At 43.9% G+C, this 17,949-nt stretch overlaps 1 protein-coding gene across 1 annotated transcript in view; it reads right to left on the bottom strand.

The window, feature by feature from the left end:
* Positions 1–17,949, bottom strand: part of LOC139547141 (amine oxidase [flavin-containing]) — a 73,380-nt gene that overhangs the window by 34,975 nt on the left and 20,456 nt on the right. The gene's annotated exons all lie outside the window — the stretch shown is intronic.

The following is a 17,949-nucleotide window of genomic DNA, read 5'->3' as shown; positions in this document are numbered from 1 at the left end:
ACAAGAATGGAATGGTCTACCGTATCAGAAGCTTTGGCCAAGTCAATAAAAATAGTAGTACAACATTGCTTAGAATCAAGGAGAATGGTGACATAATTTAGGACCTTTAAATCAAATCAAAATATATACGTTATTGGTCACATGTATTTAGCAGATGTTATTGGTCACATGTATTTAGCAGATGTTATTGCGGGTGTAGCGAAATACTTGTGTTCCTAGCTCCAACAGTGCAGTAGTATTTAACAATTCACAACAATACACACAAATCTATAAGTAAAAGAATGGAATTAAGAAATATATAAATATTAGATTGATGTCGGAGTGGCATTGAGTAAAATACAGTAGAATAGAATACAGTATATACACACACATATGAGATGAGTAAAGCAGTATGTAAACCTTGTTTAAACATTATTAAAGTGGCCAGTGATTCCAAAGTCTAGGGCAGCAGCCTCTAAGGTGCAGGGTTAGGTAACAGGGTGGAAGCCGGCTAGTGATGGCTATTTAACAGTGATGGCCTTGAGATAGAAGCTGTTTTTCAGTCTCTCGGCTCCAGCTTCGATGAACCTGTACTGACCTCGCCTTCTGGATGGAAGCAGGGTGAACAGGCCGTAGCTCGGGAGGTTGATGTCCTTGATGATTTTTGTTGGCCTTCCTGTGACATCGGGTGCTGTAGGTGTCCTGGAGGGTAGGTAGTTTGACCCCGGTGATGCGTTGGGCAGACCGCACCATTCTCTGGAGAGCCCTGCAGTTGCGGGCGGTGTAGTTGCCGTACTAGGCGGTGATACAGCCCGACAGATGCGCTCAACTGTACAGGTTTGTAAGGGTTTTCGGGGCCAAGCCAAATTTCTTCAGTCTCCTGAGGTCGAAGAGGCGCTGTTGCAGCTTCTTCACCACTGTCTGTGTGGGTGGACCATTTCAGATCGTCAGTGATGTGTACTCTGCGGGACTTGAAGCTTTCTACCTTCTCCACTGTGGTCCCGTCGATGTGGATAGAGGCGTTTCCTCCTTCGTTTCCTGAAGTCCACGACCAGCTCCTTTGTTTTGTTTTAATTAATTAATTAATTAATTTCACCTTTATTTAACCAGGTAGGCTAGTTGAGAACAAGTTCTCATTTACAACTGCGACCTGGCCAAGATAAAGCAAAGCAGTTCGACACATACAACAACACAGAGTTACACATGGAATAAACAAACATACAATCAATAATACAGTACAAAAATCTTTAAACAGCATGTGTAAATGAGGTAGGATAAGAGTGGTAAGGTAATAAATAGGCCATGGTGGCGAAGGAATTACAATAAAGCAATTAAACACTTGAATGGTAGGGTGTGCAGAAGATGAATGTGCAAGTAGAGATACTGGGGTGCAAAGGAGCAAGATAAATAAATAAATACAGTATGGGGATGAGGTAGATTGGATGGGCTATTTACAGATGATCTATGTACAGGTGCAGTGATCGGTGAGCTGCTCTGAAGAATTGGCTTTGGGGATGACCAGTGAGATATACCTGCTGGAGCGCTTGCTACGAGTGTGTGCTGCTAAGGCTACGAGTGAGCTGAGATAAGGCGGGGCTTTACCTAGCAGAGACTTGTAGATGACCTGGAGCCAGTGGGTTTGGCGACAAGTATGAAGCGAGGGCCAGCCAACGAGAGCATACAGGTCGCAGTGGTGGGTAAAATATGTGGCTTTGGTGACAAAACGGATGGCACTGTGATAGACTGCATCCAATTTGTTGAGTAGAGTGTTGGAGGCTATTTTGTAAATGACATCGCCGAAGTTGAGGATCGGTAGGATGGTCAGTTTTATGAGGGTATGTTTGGCAGCATGAGTGAAGGATGCTTTGTTGCGAAATAGGAAGCCGATTCTAGATTTAATTTTGGATTGGAGATGTTTAATGTGAGTCTGGAATGAGAGTTTACAGTCTAACCAGACACATATTTTAAGTCAGAACCGTCCAGAATAGTGATGCTGGACGGGCGGGCAGGTGTGGGCAGCGATCGGTTGAAGAGCATGCATTTGGTTTAACTTGCATTTAAGAACAGTTTGAGGCCACGGAAGGAGAGTTGTATGACATTGAAGCTCATCTGGAGGTTAGTTAACACAGTGTCCATTGAAGGGCCAGAGGTATACAGAATGATGTTGTCTGTGTACAGGTGGATCAAAGAATCACCAGCAGCGAGAGCGATATCATTGATGAAAACAGAGAAGAGAGTCAGCCCGAGAATTGAACCCTGTGGCACCCCCATAGTGACCGCCAGAGGTCCGGACAACAGGCCCTCCGATTTGACATCCGATTTGACATACTGAACCAAGTAGTTGGTGAACCAGGCGAGGCAATCATTTGAGAAACACGGCTGTTGAGTCTGCCAATAAGAATGTTGTGATTGACAGAGTCAAAAGCCTTAGCCAGGTCGATGAATACGGCTGCACAGTAATGTCTCTTATCGATGGCGGTTATGATATTGTTTAGGACCTTGAGCGTGGCTGAGGTGCGCCCATGACCAGCTCTGAAACCAGACTACATAGCGGAGAAGGTACGGTGAGATTCGAAATGGTCGGTAATCTGTTTGTTAACTTGGCTTTCAAAGACCTTAGAAAGGCAGAGTAGAATAGATATAGGTCTGTAGCAGTTTGGGTCAAGAGTGTCTCCCCCTTTGAAGAGGGGAATGACCGCGGCAGCTTTCCAATCTATGGGAATCTCAGATGATACGAAAGAGAGGTTGAACAGGCTAGTAATAGGGGTTGCAACAATTTCGGCAGATAATTTTAGAAAGAGAAGGTACAGATTGTCTAGCCCGGCTGATTTGTAGGGGTCCAGATTTTGCAGCTCTTTCAGAACGTCAGCTATCTGGATTTGGGTGAAGGAGAAATGGGGGAGGGTTGGGTGAGTTGCTGTGGGGAGCGCAGGGCTGTTGACCGGGGTAAGGGTAGCCAGGTGGAAAGCATGGCCAGCCGTAGAAAAATGCTTATTGAAATTCTCAATTATTGTGGATTTATCGGTGGTGACAGTGTTTCCTAGCCTCAGTACAGTGGGCAGCTGGGAGGAGGTGCTCTTATTCTCCATGAACTTTACAGTATCCCAGAACTTTTTGGAGTTTGTGCTACAGGATGCAAATCTCTGCTTGAAAAAGCTAGCCTTAGCCTTCCTAACTGCCTGTGTATATTTGTTCCTAACTTCCCTGAAAAGTTGCATATCAAGGGGGCTGTTCGATGCTAATGCAGAACGCCACAGGATGTTTTTGTGCTGGTCAAGGGCAGTCAGGTCTGGAGTGAACCAAGGGCTGTATCTGTTCCTGGTTCAACATTTTTGGAATGGGGCATGCTTATTTAAGATGGTGAGGAAGGCACGTTTAAATAATAACCAGGCATCCTCTACTGATGGGATGAGGTCAATATCCTTCCAGGATACCCGGGCCAGGTCGATTAGAAAGGACTGCTCGCTGAAGTGTTTTAGGGAGCGTTTGACAGTGGGGTGGTCGTTTGACCGCAGACCCATTACGGATGCAGGCATTGAGGCAGTGATTGCTGAGATCTTGGTTGAGAACAGCAGAGGTGTATTTGGAGGGCAAGTTGGTTAGGATGATATCTATGAGGGTGCCCATGTTTACGGATTTGGGGTTGTACCTGGTGGGTTCATTGATAATTTGTGTGAGATTGAGGGCATCAAGCTTAGATTGTAGGATGGCCGGGGTGTTAAGCATGTCACAGTTTAGGTCACCTAGCAGCACGAGCTCTGAAGATAGATGGGGGGCAATCAATTCACATATGGTGTCCAGGGCACAGCTGGGGGCAGAGGGTGGTCTATAGCAAGCGGCAACAGTGAGAGACTTGTTTCTGGAAAGATGGATTTTTAAAAGTAGAAGTTCGATTTGTTTGGGTACAGACCTGGATAGTAAGACAGAACTCTGTAGGCTATCTCTGCAGTAGATTGCAACACCACCCCCTTTGGCAGTTCTATCTCACTTCCTAAGCCAGGACTCAGACACGGCTAGGACATCCGGGTTGGCAGAGGGTGCTAAAGCAGTGAATAAAACAAACTTAGGGAGGAGGCTTCTAATGTTAACATGCATGAAACCAAGGCTTTTACGGTTACAAAAGTCAACAAATGAGAGCACCTGGGGAGTAGGAGTGGGGCTAGGCACTGCAGGGCCTGGATTAACCTCCACATCACCAGAGGAACAGAGGAGGAGTAGGATGAGGGTACGGCTAAAGGCTAACAGGACTGGTCGTTTAGTGCGTTCAGAGGAGCAGGTTTCTGGGTGTGAGAGAATAGATTCAAGGCATACTGTACAGACAGAGGTATGGAGTACATTGGAGGTAAACCTAGGCATTGAGTAAAGATGAGAGAGATATTGTCCAGAGACATTTAAACCAGGTGATGTCACCGCATATGTGGGAGGTGGAACTAAATGGTTGGTTAAGGCATATTGAGCAGGGCTAGAGGCTCTACAGTGAAATAAGACAATAATCACTGACCAGGACAGTAATGGACAAGGCATATTGATATTAGGGAGAGGCATGCGTAGCCGGGTGATCAATAGGGGTCCAGTGAGTGGTTGGGCTGGCTGGAGGCACGGCGATTCAGACAGCTAGCAGGCCGGGGCTACAAGCTAGCAGACCGGGGCTAGCAAGCTAGCAGAAGGGCCTTAGAGGGACGTCTCGACGGAGTAAAGTCTGTTTTAGCCTCCGCGTTGGTGACATCGATAGACCAGTCGTGATGGATTATTAGGGTTCCGAGTAGCAGAGGGGTCCAAGTCCAATTGGCAAAATAGGTATAGTGGCCCAAGAAATTGGCCGATGGATCTATACAGCTAACAGTCCAATATGCTCTAGACAGCTAGCAGCTAGCGGGCCGCGGCTTATGGATGGGCATTCAGGGGTGGTCGCGATGTAGAGGCCAGTTGAGTACCCCCTTGAGCAGAATAAGTCGTAGTCGAGTCGTGAAGGATCGGCGGGGTTCCGTGCCCCGTACCGGCAGTAGAAGGGGTCCGGGTATTGACGTCGAGTGAGAGTTTATTTTCCTGGCACCACACTCCCAGGGCCCTCACCTCCTACCTGTAGGCTGTCTCATTATTGTTGGTAATCAGGCCTACTACTGTTGTGTCATCTGCAAACTTGATTGAGTTGGAGGCGTGCGGGGCCACGCAGTCATCGGTGAACAGGGAGTACAGGAGGGGGCTGAGCATGCACCCTTGTGGGGCACCTGTGTTGAGGATCAGCAAAGTGGAGGTGTTGTTTCCTAGCTTCAACCCTTCAGGAAGTCCAGGACGGGGCGGTAAGCACATTAAAGTGGGTCTAAGGTGTCAGGTAAGGTAGAGGTGATATGATCCTTAACTAGCCTCTCAAAGCACTTTATGATGACAGAAGTGAGTGCTACGGGGTGATAGTCATTTAGTTTAGTTACCTTTGCTTTCTTGTGTACAGGAACAATGGTGGACGTAAACCCCTTCTTCGCCCGCTTTGAGGATAACACAGTGGAGATAGGTCATCTCTCTCTCTCTCTCTCTCTCCACATAAGCCCCTATACTGTATATGCCACCCCTGACCTGGCTCTGACCTCTTGACCCCTGTCCTCAGTGACCACCTGCTCACTTCAATATCATGTGAGTGTAGAAAGCAGAATAGGAAAGAGCACAAGATTTCCACATCCTCAACACACAACACACACACAATCTGGGGAATCGTAGTTCCCTACATGGGTAATAGGGTGTAATTTAAGACACAGCATTCTTTCTCCACAGATAAGACTAGTCTGGTTTTCCTCTGCTGCTCAACAGTCAGACGACTCCCAATCATAAACAACAAGCTGATATCTGGCGGTCTTGTTTCCGGCTTTTCAATATTGCTGTGGACAGATGAGTTGATACTAGGGTCTCCAGCATGGGTGTCCACTGTCCCTCCAGCAGGCTCACTTAGCCAATGGCTGCCTGTTGCATTGACTTCACCTGTTTGTCATTGCAGTGTGAGTGGATTACATTTTTCCCAGTTACCATAGTGACCCTAAGGCCATCTCTGTCTATAGCGTGATTCAATAAGACATCACATTTCACACGTGTAATTACAGTTGAAGCTAGGCAAGGTCCACAATGGCACACGCATGTACGCACACACAAACACACTTGGAGGATTAGGCACAGTGGATTCTCTGGCCTTTGTCAGTCAAGCGGGCATTCAGACAGAAGACACACAGGTAGCAATGTCCCAGCGAGAAAGAAATAGAAAGAGCGCAAGAGACAGAGGGACAAAAGGAGAGAGAGATGGACTTGATAAAGAAATACATACCGTATTCCTCTTCACAGTCCATGTTGCAATCTCTCAACAGGTGCTCACATCTGTCTAAATGTTTTCATGGCTCCCATCCCTCTCCATCCCTCCATACATGTATCCCTCCATCTCTCCAGAGCACTCTTAAGTCTGGAAGGCTACCAGGGTTTAAGCATACTTTTTACTATTACCAAACTTCTACACCCCCCCCCCCCCCACACACACACACACCACTCTGGGGGAGTACTATTTATTTTAAGGAAATTGATGCTGTTAGGTGTTCTCTATCCAAAGGGCAGACAAGCTCAATTGATGCTATTAGGTGTTCTCTATCCAAAGGTCAAAACAAAAACAAGCTCTGACCGTTTCACTTTGTTGTTTATGCCAACAGCACTCTGGAAAAATAAGATAACTTCACGCTGAGTATTGCTTTGATAAACAACATTTGTGGGGGTATAGTGAATCCTTCCTAACATCAAAGGATTTTTTTGTTGCTCAGTTCCATTCGGAGAGAGGTACTTTGTCTGATTGTGTGATAAAAGACATGAAATGAGCCTGATGCCAGAGAGAGAGAGAGAGAGAGAGAAAGAGAGAGAGAGAGACTTTTACATTCAATGGGTGTTTTCCCTTTTACTTGGAAGTAGAGACATATCAAGAAGCTGATTAAACAGCATGATCATTACACAGGTGCACCTTGTGCTGGGGACATTAAAAGGCCACTTTAAAATGTGCAGTTTTGTCACAACACAATGCCACAGATGTCTCAAGTTGAGGGAGCAGGAATTTGGCATGCTGACTGCAGGAATGTCCACCAGAGCTGTTACTAGAGAATTGAATGTTCATTTCTCTACCATAAGCCGCATCCAACATAGTTTTAGAGAATTTGGCAGTACGTCCAACAGGCCTCACAACCGCAGACCGCATGTAACCATGCCAGCCCAGGACCTCCACATCCGGCTTCTTCACCAGCTGGATTGTGTGAGACCGGCCACCTGGACAGCTGATGAAACTGAGGAGTATTTCTGTCTGCAATAAAACCTTTTTGTGGGGAAAAACTCATTCTAATTGTCAGGCCTGGCCCCCCAGGGGGTGGGCCTATACCCTTCCAGGCCCACCCATGGCTTCGCCCCTGCCCAGTCATGTGAAATCCATAGATTAGGCCCAATTAATTTATTTCAATTGACTGATTTCCGTATATGAAATGTAACTCAATAAAATCGTTGAAATTGTTGCTTTTTAAATTGTTGTTCACTATACAATGCAGTGAATACTGTATAAAGGTACAAGAGAGACTATTTTGAAGTCCTGATACAGGATAGGGTTATAGGGCTAGTGTTTGGAGTAGAATGCGGAGTGGTGCTGGGTTGTTTAGTCTCAACTATGGAGTAAGGCATGGAGAATATGGCTGGGTGAACCACGGAGAATATGGCTGGGTGAACCACGGAGAATATGGCTGGGTGAACCACGGAGAATATGACTGGGTGAACCACGGAGAATATGGCTGGGTGAACCACGGAGAATATGGCTGGGTGAACCACGGAGAATATGGCTGGGTGAACCACGGAGAATATGACTGGGTGAACCACGGAGAATATGGCTGGGTGAACCACGGAGAATATGGCTGGGTGAACCACGGAGAATATGGCTGGGTGAACCACGGAGAATATGACTGGGTGAACCACGGAGAATATGGCTGGGTGAACCACGGAGAATATGGCTGGGTGAACCACGGAGAATATGACTGGGTGAACCACGGAGAATATGGCTGGGTGAACCACGGAGAATATGGCTGGGTGAACCACGGAGAATATGGCTGGGTGAACCACGGAGAATATGACTGGGTGAACCACGGAGAATATGGCTGGGTGAACCACGGAGAATATGGCTGGGTGAACCACGGAGAATATGACTGGGTGAACCACGGAGAATATGACTGGGTGAACCACGGAGAATATGGCTGGGTGAACCACGGAGAATATGACTGGGTGAACCACGGAGAATATGACTGGGTGAACCACGGAGAATATGACTGGGTGAACCACGGAGAATATGACTGGGTGAACCATGGAGAATATGACTGGGTGAACCACGGAGAATATGACTGGGTGAACCACGGAGAATATGACTGGGTGAACCACGGAGAATATGACTGGGTGAACCACGGAGAATATGGCTGGGTGAACCACGGAGAATATGACTGGGTGAACCACGGAGAATATGGCTGGGTGAAGCATGGAGAATGGCCGGGTGAAGCATGGAGAATGGCCGGGTGAAGCATGGAGAATGGCCGGGTGAAGCATGGAGAATGGCCGGGTGAAGCATGGAGAATGGCCGGGTGAAGCATGGAGAATGACCCTAAAGGGATTACTACCATTGAGGAAAAGGTCAGTGAGTTTTTGAATGAAATGCTAGAAGATAATGACTTCTCTGGTAGAATGAAGGTCTCTGCTTCCCTCTCAATTCCTGTTTCTCTCTCTTGCTCTCTCTCAATAACATTTCAATTTAAGGGCTTTATTGGCATGGGAAACCTATGTTTACATTGTGAAAGCAAGTGAAATAGATAAAGAACAAAAGTGAAATAAACAATTAAAAAAATAACAGTAAACATTACACTCACAAAAGTTTTTAAAAAACATTTCAAATGTAATATTATGTGCAAATAGTTAAAGTACAAAAAAGAAAATAAATAAACATAAATATGGGTTGTATTTACAATATAGTGTTTGTTCTTCACTGGTTGCCCTTTTGAGGCAACAGGTCACAAATCTTACTGCTGTGATAATTATCAGGTATTGGCCTAATTCTGCTCTGCATGCCTTATTTGGTGTTTTACATTGTACATTGTGGATGTTTTTGCAGAATTCTGCATGCAGTGTCAATTTGGTGTTTGTCCCATTTTGTGAATTCTTGGTTGGTGAGCAGTCTCTCTCTCACACACACAGTTAGTTTAGTGATACCCACAGTATTATGGAGGAGGAGGAGGGCGTTTTAGTTTCCTGAGGTTTGAGCGGTGTGGTGTGCACGATGGCTTCACAGCCTAGTCTGGAGGAGACGCTGCCGTTATGACATGGATTCAGGTGTGTTCCTGAGAATGGAGTTAAGGTGGAGGAGGTTCTGCTCACAGTCGGCGAACAGGTAGGAGCTGAATTTATACATTCCGCATACAGAATGAACAAATCTGTGGTTGTGTTCATAAAAATAGTGAATTTGGTGGGTAGGCTGACTGGTAGTTAAATATTTGTAAGGGATATGTTGGTGCCATTTTCTCCTTTTTCGACTCCTTCGACTAGGGTGGTAGTTGCGAATCTGCCTCTGTTTATTACGGATGATCAAATCCGTAAAGAGTTGAGTCGGTTTGGTAAGTTTGCTAGCGGTTTTCGTGTACTGTCGGCAGGTTTAGGCAGAAAGCATGTTGTTTTGTTCAGGAGGCAATTGTTCATGTTTCTGAATAACAATGCATAACAGTTAAATGTGCATTTTAAAGTGAGACATGGGGAGGGGCTCTACGCAGGCTTTGCCAGCACAGATAGTCTATGGTGCTTTGAGTGTGGGGATTTGGGGCATAAGAGCTTTGCGTGCCCACATAAAGGCCGTAAGCAAGGTGAGGGTACAAGCGCCAGTGGGGGAAATTGAGGTCAACATGCAGGGAGCCATGAGACGCAGGCAGCAGAGGCTGGGCCTAGTCATGCTATAGATGGTGGTGTAGCTAAGGCTGGGCCTAGTCATGCTATAGATGGTGGTGTAGCTAAGGTTGGGCCTAGTCATGCTAGAGATGGTGGTGTAGCTGAGGCTGGGCCTAGTCATGTCATGGATGGTGGTGTAGATGAGGCTGGGCCTAGTCATGTCATGGATGGTGGTGTAGATGATGGGCCTAGTCAGGTTATGCTAGTGGATGAGGATAGTATACTGGGGAAGGGCAAGCAACTAGGGGGGGGGGGGGTGGAGGAGGGTGTCAAGCAAGAGGAAGAAGGGAGAGAAGAAATGAGGTGGGTGGGGAGAGGCTGGTGTGGTCAAAGGCACTAAGGAACCTTTGTCTGGTGATGGGGGGAGGCGCCAACTAGAGAGAAAGGGCAGGTGGTCAGGATGGGAGATGGAGATGAGGACGATGAAGCTTTCTTTTCAGACTCCTGCTCAAATGGGTCCAGAGCTGATAGCCAGTGAGGCAAAGGGATCAATGTACACGGTAAGGGAACTGTCAATGTTCCTGAATGATAATAAAGGGAGAAAGACTTATTTTTGTGACCTGTTGCCTTTATTGACAAATAGACACAAGCTCCCCACACCTTGTCTTACCAGACATAGCTTCTCTGTCCTGACGGTGCTTGGAAAATCCCGCTAGCTCTATATTAGTGTCGACGTTCAGCCACGACTCGGTGAAACATAAGATATTACAGTTTTTAATGTCCAGTTGGTAGGATAATTTGAATCGTAGGTAATCGATTTTTTCCCCCAATGACTGCACGTTGGCCAATTGAACGGATGGCAGTGGGAGTTCATTTGATCGCCTACGAATTCTCAGAAGGCAGCCGATCTCCGCACCCTTTTTCTCTGTCTTTTCTTCATGCAAATGACGGGGATTTGGGTCTGTTCCCGAGAAAGCAGTATGCACTTCGCGTCAGACTCATTAAAAGGAAAAAGCTTCTTCCAGTTCGAGGTGAGTAATCACTGTTCTGATGTCCAGAATTTATTTTCGGTCATAAGAGACAGTAGAAGCAACATTATGTACAAAATAAGTTCAAAAATAAGTTAAACAACGCAAAAAAACGAACAAAATAGCACAATTGGTTTGGAGCATGTAAAACGTTAGCCATCCTCTCCGGCGCCATATGATTCAGTACTACACAAATTGGTTTAATTATATATTTACAAGCTACTTAAATGGTAACAAAGGATAAACATACACACTTAATATGTTAAAAACCGGTCTCTAGCGGACTGACAACAAATATGGCTGCTTGTTACAAAAGACATGGAGGGCGAGAGAGAGACGGACAGAGACACTTAATGTTGGTACATTTAGAAACCACTCTCACATACAGTAATCCTATATTTAGCACACGAACCACCGCCCGCTTGGAGTAAGAAATCATGAATGTATTTACGTGAAATGCCTTGGTTCACCGTGTATCTCTCTCGGAACCGGGCCAACTTGGAAAGGGGGTTGTGCCTTTTTGCCGCATGCTTGTAAGGCTCTGAATGTCCAAAAGGTTCCAACAACTCTTCTGTTGTTCTCCTCTGCAGTTGTCGGTATCCGGTGACTTGTTGTGTAGTCCTGAACAGAACTACAGAGTTTCTCCCTCCATTCGCACTGGAAGATGCTTCTTTGAAGATAGGCTAGCCAGCCGTGTCGATGGATCCAAGTAGGGTGATGAGAGTGACGTAATGTGATGGTTTGAACAGAGTAGTAGAATGGTCCCACTTAATTTCACTTTCAAAGATACTTTACTTAAGACAGCTAATCAGCCGTACCAGCGATTGTCCGGGAGGTAAGTTTATTGTCTCTACCTCGTGTTGAGATTCAGAGTTCAGACCACTTTAAACGTAAGCTGCAGCTTTATGTCCCTCTGATCTGATGTGTATTTTCATAACCCATCATTTTATACAGTTTGTTCAAAAAGGCTGGTTCCGTCAGGCTGACACGCTCAAACTTTATTCAGGGGCGTGACTTGTCACTGTGCAAAGCTTACTACCGTTCAAAAGTTTGGGGTCACTTAGAAATGTCCTTCTTTTTGAAAGGAAAGCATATTTTTTGTCAATTTTAAAATAGCCTTTTAAAATGATAATGATCAATTTGATGTTAACTGATCATTAGAAAACCCTTTTGCAAATATGTTGGCACAGCTGAAAACTGTTGAAAATGAAGGCTATTCCATGTGAGAAATTGACAAGAAAATTAAGATCTCGTGCAACGCAATGTGTGCTACTCCATTCACAGAACAGCGGAAACAGAATAGAAAGAGTGGGAGGCCCTGGTGCACAACTGAGCAGGAGGACAAGTACATTAGAGTGTCTAGTTTGAGAAACAGACGCCTCACAAGTCCTCAACTGGCAGCTTCATTAAATAGTACCCGCAAAACACCAGTCTCAACGTCAACCGTTAAGACAGAGTTCCTCTGTCCAGTGTCTGTGTTCTTTTGCCCATCTTAATCTTTTCTTTTTATTGGCCAGCCTGAGATATGGCTTTTTCTTTGCAACTCTGTGTTCACATGAGTTCTCCACCACTACAGTGACTTGCAAAAGTATTCATCCCCCTTGGCATTTTTCCTATTTTGTTGCATTACAACCTGTTATTTAAATAGATTTTTATTTGGATTTCATGTAATGGACATACACAAAATAGTCCAAATTGGTGAAGTGAAATGAAAAAAATTACTTGTTTAAAAAAAATCTAAATCTAAAACGGAATAGTGGTGCGTGCATATGTATTCACCCCTTTTGTGATGAAGCCCCTAAATAAGATATGGTGCAACCAATTTCCTTCAGAAGTCACATAATTTGTTAAATAAAGTCCACCTGTGTGCAATCTAAGTGTCACATGATCTCAGTATATATATACACCTGTTCTGAAAGGCCCCAGAGTCTGCAACACCACTAAGCAAGGGGCACCACCAAGAAAGTGGCAATATGAAGACCAAGGAGCTCTCCAAACAGGTCAGGGACAACATTGTGGAGAAGTACAGATCAGGGTTGGGTTATAAGAAAATATCATAAACTTTGAACATCCCACGGAGAATGGAAAGAATATGCCACCACAACAAACCTATCAAGAGAGGGCCGCCCACCAAAACTCACAGACCAGCCAAGGAGGGCATTAATCAGAGAGGCAACAAAGAGACCAAAGATAACCCTGAAGGAGCTGCAAAGCTCCACAGCGGAGATTGGAGTATCTGGCCATAGGACCACTTTAAGCCGTACACTCCACAGAGCTGGGCTTTACGGAAGAGTGGCCAGAAAAAAGCCATTGCTTATTAAAAAATTCACTGCTGAACGTATTTTTTTTCCTGCTTTGTTTGCTCTTTTCCATATTATCTCTGATAAGCTACACAGGGAGGGATAATTTTTACTAGGATTAAATGTCAGGAATTGTGAAAACAGCGTTCAAATGTATTTGACTAAGGTGTTTGTAAACTTCCGACTTCATCTGTTTATATATATATACAGCAACACCTCTCCCATAAGCATTTCGATCTCTTCTATAGATGTTATATCCTTGTTTTGCTACTGCTGTATCATCAAACAAATTATCTAAGTAAGTCTCAGAATTGGCTAATCTATGAATGTTATCTGATGTTAGCAAGTTATTTTTACATTTAACATGCTGATAGAAATTTGGTAAAACGGATTTAAGTTCTCATGAGATACTCTACCTCAGGCGAGCAAAACCTCAAGACTTCCTTAGATATCATGCACCAGCTGTTTTTTTACAAATATACAGTCCGCCACCCCTTGTCTTACCAGAAGCCGCTGTTCTATCCTGCCGATACAGCGTATAACCAGCCAGCTGTATGTTGTCGTCATCAGCCACGACTCCGTGAAGCACAAGATATTACAGTTAATGTTCCGTTGGTAGTTTAATCTTTCTCATAGGTCGTCAATTTTATTTTCCAAAGATTGCACGTTAGCTAGTAGAAAGGAAGGCAATGGGGGTTTATTCGATCGCCTACAAATTCTCAGAAGGCAGCCCGACCTCCGTCCTCTTTTTCTCCGTTGTCTCTTCAAGCAAATGATGGGAATTTTGAAAGCAGTATGTCCTTCACGTCGGGCTCGTTAACCTTTTCTCAATATAGGGGGTGCTGTTTCAACGTTACCATTTATCGTTCCCAAATTAAACTGCCTCGTACTCAATTCTTGCTCGTACAATATGCATATTATTATTACTATTGGATAGAAAACACTCTCTAGTTTCTAAAACCGTTTGAATTATTTCTCTGAGTGAAACAGAACTCGTTTGGCAGCGAAATTCCTGACGGGTACTGCAAAATCTGAAAATGTTGACCCTGTTCTAGGATCAGTTTAAAACTCTGTATGTATCCTATGGGTCGACATGAACTGCACGCGCCTTCCCCTGGATATCAGTAACCAATGAGAATTGGAATGGAGTTTCTAGGCAGATCTCAGACCTTATAAAAGGCCATGGCAGTCTTTTCATTGTTCGTCATTGCGCAGAGCAGGACCCCAGCATGGCGTTCGGAAAAGCTCAAGTTATCGGCCTTAGATATATCCGTCTGTGATTTAATTCGATATAGGTGTTAGAAACATCATAACGAAGTTATTTTAAACCGAGTTATATCAGTTTATGCGAGTATATTGCGATTTTCGGAATTTCCTTAGTATTGCGCTTTGAGGATTTGGGCATGTCTGCGCCACATAGCTAACGTTAGCTGCTATTTCCAAAGTTGAAGAGGACGTTTTACAACCGAGCAACGATTCTTTTGGACAAAGGACAACTTGCCCAAGATTCTGATGGAAGCTCGTCCAAAAGTAAGAGCTATTTATGATTTAATTCGTATTTATGTGGAAAAATGTAAAAGGATTTGTCCGCCATTAATTTCGGCACTGGTCTGGCTGTAACGCACACTGTATGTCTAGTAACGTTAATTTTAAAAATCTAACACAGCGGTTGCATTAATAACTAATGCATCTTTCATTTGCTCTCCAACCTGTATTTTTTAGTCAAGTTTACGATTATTTATCGATTAGATTAGGTGCCTCTCCAAGATGGCGCCGGCCAGAATGCCTGAAATGTTGCTACTGATCACATTGTATAACCATGATTTGTGCTGCTAAATATGCACATTTTCGAACAAAACCTATATGCATTGTGTAATATGATGTTACAGGACTGTCATCTGATGAAGTTTATCAAGGTTAGTCAAATTATATATCTTTTGCTGGATTGTTACGATCGCTAACCTTTGCTGCTGGTAAATGCGGTTGTGTTTCTGGCTATTGTGGTAAGCTAATATAATGCTATATTGTGTTTTCGCTGTAAAACACTTAAAAGATCTGACATATTGGCTGGATTCACAAGATGTTGGGCTTTCATTTGCTGTACGCTGTGTATTTTTCAGAAATGTTTTATGATGAGTATATAGGTATTTGACGTTGGTCTCTGTAATTATTCTGGCTGCTTCAGCACTATTTCAGATTGCAGCTGCAATGTAGAACTGTGATTTATACCTGAAATATGCACATTTTTCTAACAAAACATATGCTATACAATAAATATGTTATCAGACTGTCATTTGATGAAGTTGTTTCTTGGTTAGTGGCTTTTTATATCTTTATTTGGTCAAAATTGTGATAGCTACCTATGCAGGAAAAAAATGGAGGGGAAAAAAAGTTGTGTCTTTTGCTATCGTGGTTAGCTAATAGATTTACATATTGTGTCTTCCCTGTAAAACATTTTAAAAATCAGAAATGATGGCTGGATTCACAAGATGTGTATCTTTCATCTGGTGTCTTGGACTTGTGATTTAATGATATTTAGATGCTAGTATTTACTTGTGACGCTATGCTAGGCTATGCTAGTCAGCTTTTTTACTGATGGGGGTGCTCCCGGATCCGGGATGAGTACCAAGTAAAAGTTAATGGAAAAAAAAGCTTCTGCCAGTTTGTGGTGAGTAATTGCTGTTCCGATGTCCAGAAGTTCTTTCGGTCATAAGAAACGGTAGCAGCAACATTATGTACTAAATTATTTTTAAAATAAGTTACAAACGATGCAAAAAACTAAAAACACAGTTGGTTAGGAGCACGTAAAACGTCAGCCATGTTCTCCGGCGCCATGATAGTTTTCAACAATATCAACACAGTGTTACGTTAGCCCAATCTCTACACAGGACATTGTGTTAGTAGTAAGCTACCATGCATAACATATTCATCGCATCATAGTTTTTTATTTAACCAGGCAAGTCATTTAAGAACAAATTCTTATTTACAATCACGGCCTACCGGGGAACAGTGGGTTAACTGCCTTGTACAGGGGCAGAACGACATATTTTTACCTTGTCAGCTCAGAGATTCGATCCAGCAACCTTTCAGTTACTGGCTCAACGCTCTAACCACTAGGCTACCTGCAGCTCCATTACATGGTAACCCATTTCTCATAGAGATTCGATCCAGCAACCTTTCAGTTACTGGCTCAACGCTCTAACCACTAGGCTACCTGCAGCTCCATTACATGGTAACCCATTTCTCATTTAGCCTAGTGCTCTGCATGGCACTCTGGTCAGAAGTAGTGCGCTATACAGGGAATAGTGTGTAATTTCACTAACTCTTTCATCATGCAGTGGTAGAGAACTTATTTCAACACATACTGTGGCAAGAAAAAGTATGTGAACCCTTTGGAATTACCTGGACTTCTGCATAAATTGGTCATAAAATTTGATCTTCAAAAATGAATTCCCAAGTTTATCACAACAATAGACAAACACAGTCTGCTTAAACTAATAACACACAAACAAACAATTATACACAAACAATGTTTCACGTCATATGTGAACACACCGTTCACAGTGCAGGGTGGGAAAAGTATGTGAACCCTTGGATTTAATAACTGGTTGACCCTCCTTAAACAGCAATAACTTCAACCAAACGTTTTCTGTAGTTGCAGATCAGACATGCACAGCGGTCAGGAGGAATTTTGAACCATTCCTCTTTACAAAACGGTTTCAATTCAGCAATATTCCTTGGATGTCTGGTGTGAACCGCTCTCTTGAGGTCATGCCACAGCATCTCAATCTGGTTGAGGTCAGGATTCTGACTGGGCCACCCCAGAAGGCGTATTTTCTTCTGTTTAAGGCATTCTGTTGTTGATTTACTTCTGTGTTTTGGGTCGTTGTCCTGTTGCATCACCCAACTTCTGTTGAGCTTCAATTGGTGGACAGATAGCCTAACATTCTCCTACAAAATGTCTTGATAAACTTGGGAATTCATTTTTCCGTCGATGATAGCAAGCTGTCCAGGCACTGAGGCAGCAAAGCAGCCCCAAACCATGATGCTCCCTCCACCATACTTTACAGTTGAGGTTTTGATGTTGGTGTGCTGTGCCTTTTTTCTCCACATAGTGTTGTGTGTTCCTTCCAAACAACTCAACTTTAGTTCCATCTGTACACAGAATATTTTGCCAGTAGCACTGTGGAACACCCAGATACTCTTTTGCAAACTTCAGGACGTGCAGTAATGTTTTTTTTTGACAGCAGTGGCTTCTTCTGTGGGGCCCTCCCATGAACACCATTATTGTTAATGTTTTATATGTCGTAGACTCGTCAACAGAGATGTTAGCATGTTCCAGAGATTTCTGTAAGTCTTTAGCTGACACTCTAGGATTCTTCTTAACCTCATTGAGCATTCTGCGCTGTGCTCTTGCAGTCATCTTTGCAGGACGGCCACTCCTAGGGAGAGTAGCAACAGTGCTGCACTTTCTCTATTTATAGACAATTTGTCTTACCGTGGACTGATGGACACCAAGGCTTTTAGAGATACATTTGAAACCCTTTCCAGCTTATTGCAAGTCAACAATTCTTAATCTTGGGTCTTCTGAGATCTCTTTTGTTCGAGGCCTGGTTCACATCAGGCAATGCTTCTTGTGAATAGCTAACTCTAATTTTGTGAGGTTTTTTTTATAGGGCAGGGCAGCTCTAACCAACATCTCCAATCTCGTCTCATTGATTGGACTCCAG

Source organism: Salvelinus alpinus, chromosome 20 (assembly GCF_045679555.1).
Source record: "Salvelinus alpinus chromosome 20, SLU_Salpinus.1, whole genome shotgun sequence".
Classification (NCBI taxonomy): Eukaryota; Metazoa; Chordata; class Actinopteri; order Salmoniformes; family Salmonidae; genus Salvelinus; species Salvelinus alpinus.
This window is presented reverse-complemented; position numbering and strand designations above follow the sequence as displayed.